The sequence below is a fragment of the Octopus bimaculoides genome, chromosome 28 (genome assembly GCF_001194135.2).
Source record: "Octopus bimaculoides isolate UCB-OBI-ISO-001 chromosome 28, ASM119413v2, whole genome shotgun sequence".
Lineage (NCBI taxonomy): Eukaryota > Metazoa > Mollusca > Cephalopoda > Octopoda > Octopodidae > Octopus > Octopus bimaculoides.
Window position 1 is genome coordinate 16,614,845 of NC_069008.1, and position 2,576 is coordinate 16,617,420.

Below are 2,576 nucleotides of genomic sequence, written 5' to 3' on the forward strand. Positions count from 1 at the left end.
TTTGTTGTTTTTTTTCGTTGTTTTGGTGACCGGAAGTTAAAGTAAACATTAACCGAAAATATGAACTTGAAGAACATCACCACCAAGGTCGCTGCTGACAATAATAAAGATTCGTTTATCGTAGCCAGATATTAAGCACAGTAACCATGGTGATTTGCATCGGAATAGTATTTCTTTTTTACCTCCACTTTTCTTAACATTCTTGGTTTTATTTACTAGAGAGCGGTCGCTTTACTTTTGTCACATGACACAACTTACTTCCGCTACAACGTGCCCGACGCTGGAAGATGATATATTTTCCCACTAAATATCGATTTCTATAGCATAACAGGTAAGATATACACACCTATCTATTGATCGATCGTACGTGCCGGATCTCTTATCTGGCTTCCAGAAATCCGGGAATACTTATACCGTGGATTGAGTATTCGGTTCCGCCCTTCCTGTCTCTGAAGATGACCAGGTGTTCAGCTTTACCCTTCGTGGGTCCCGAGGGACTGTGGTCTTCCGTGCTGTCACCCTCATCTTCTATGGTCATATCTAATTCTGATTGCGGCAAGACTTCCTTTTGTACACGCCAAAAATCCTATCATATTGCTGGGCCCACGATTTGTCTCCCAAAGACATTTCTCATAAGGTCCACTGCATCAAGAATACTTGTGAAGTTCATTGGTGCAATTTCAACTGTGAATTAATTTTACGGATTGTAAAATAGGAAATTACTTGTGTTGTCTTTAGAGTGTCATTCCACTTGTTCTTTGGTGAAACTTAGTCTACTTAGGAACATTCTGCTCAACATGGCTCACTGAAGCGTAGTGTTGTGTGCTCTGGAGTAAAGCAAGGATATTGAAGAAAGTGAGTTGGCTGTTTTCGAACCAACTGCCTTGACGAATGCTCGCTTTGGTTTTGCTTGTTTTACAGTAACCACATGTTTTACCGTCGTTCATGTCTCCTCTATTTATATTGTCCACCTTATATTGGTCGGCACATGTGAGAATTCTTCTCTTTAACTGTATGGCACGTAAATATATCGGGGAGAGATCTATTCCAGCAGGATGTGAAGAAACCATAAAAAAATATGGCAGTTGTCTGCGACGGTTGGCCGACTTAAGCTGGAATTTCTCCGTTTTGGAGGGGAATTTTTTAGATTTTCTTTTTCACGGTGCCCTTGGAAATAATCGCAAAATTTAAAAGAAAAATTATTTTCGAGGAATGATTTTTTTTTTCTTCTTTTGAAAACGTTCTCTTCCCCCAGTGTTCCCCTCTCCAAACCAGTTTTGGTCAATTTTGTGGGCACTACGCACGTAAAAAGTATAGGAGAAGCCTTTTCGGTAAAAAAAAAAAAAGGAAATATATTCAGACGTAAAGGTGGGTGATTAAATGGAGATTTGGCTGTTGTGTCTAGCATATTCCATGACCACCTTCGTCGTTTCTCACTCTCACAAGTGTTATGCTTTTGTATTTTGGACATAGAGTTGAATTTCGTTCGTTCATCAATATTTTCACTTTACTGATATTTCTTTCTGTTTGATCAATATATGGTCATTTCACGTGCTAGTAACAACAGCTAAATTCTATTCAATTTAAACCTTCTCTTCCTGAAAACTGTATTTACTGATGTAATCCTCGATATATAATGTCAGATAAAAAAAAAACAGGATCGTCATGGATGGGTTGTCTTTGGTCATAAATGTGCTCAGTCTTTACTGATCCGGTGGAAAAGAGCAATGGCAGTATTTCTTATGAGAGAAATATTTTGTTGTCCACTCTTCTGAACTGCAATATGTATATTGAAGGCTGGTAAGTTGAGGGGCTGCACCAGGTTCCAGTCTCATTTGGCATGGTTTCTACAGTTGGATGCCCTATCTAATGCTAACCACTCTATGTGCCACCAATATCTGCCATGACTTTGATTTCACTTGGCTTCATGGATCTTCTTCTCAAGCACATCATATTGCTAAAGATCTTTGTCATATGTCATTCCTTCCGTGTGGACCAATACTCCAAAGGTGCCTCTTAAGCGCCAGCTGAACCACCATTGCTTATGTGAGGCCCAGCACTCCAAAGGTACTTTTTATGTGCCACCCACACGGCAATGGTATCGGACACATTGCCTCTATGAAGCCCAGTGCTCGACAGATGCTTTTTACATCCCACCGGCACAAGTACCAGATATGTGACACCAACATCGGCCATGTTGCCTCCATGAGGCCCAACACAGTGATATGGTTTCTCACCTGCATGAACACAAATGTGTTTAATGTAGTCAGTACTTCTAATGTATGTGATTTACCACAGATTTTACAACCACCAGCAAGTAATGTCTCTATATATATATATATATATACATATACTCTTTTACTTGTTTCAGTCATTTGACTGCGGCCATGCTGGGGCACCGCCTTTAGTCGAGCAAATCGACCCCAGGACTTATTCCCTGTAAGCCTAGTACTTATTCTATCGGTCTCTTTTTGCCGAACCGCTAAGTTACGGGGACGTAAACACACCACCATCGGTTGTCAAGCGAAGCTGGGGGGGACAAACACAGACACACAAACATACACACACATAAATAT

The 2,576-nt window shown here is 40.5% G+C and overlaps 1 protein-coding gene across 1 annotated transcript in view; it reads right to left on the reverse strand.

The window, feature by feature from the left end:
* Nucleotides 1-2,576, reverse strand: part of LOC106878356 (zinc finger protein 91) — a 44,269-nt gene that overhangs the window by 15,617 nt on the left and 26,076 nt on the right. The gene's annotated exons all lie outside the window — the stretch shown is intronic.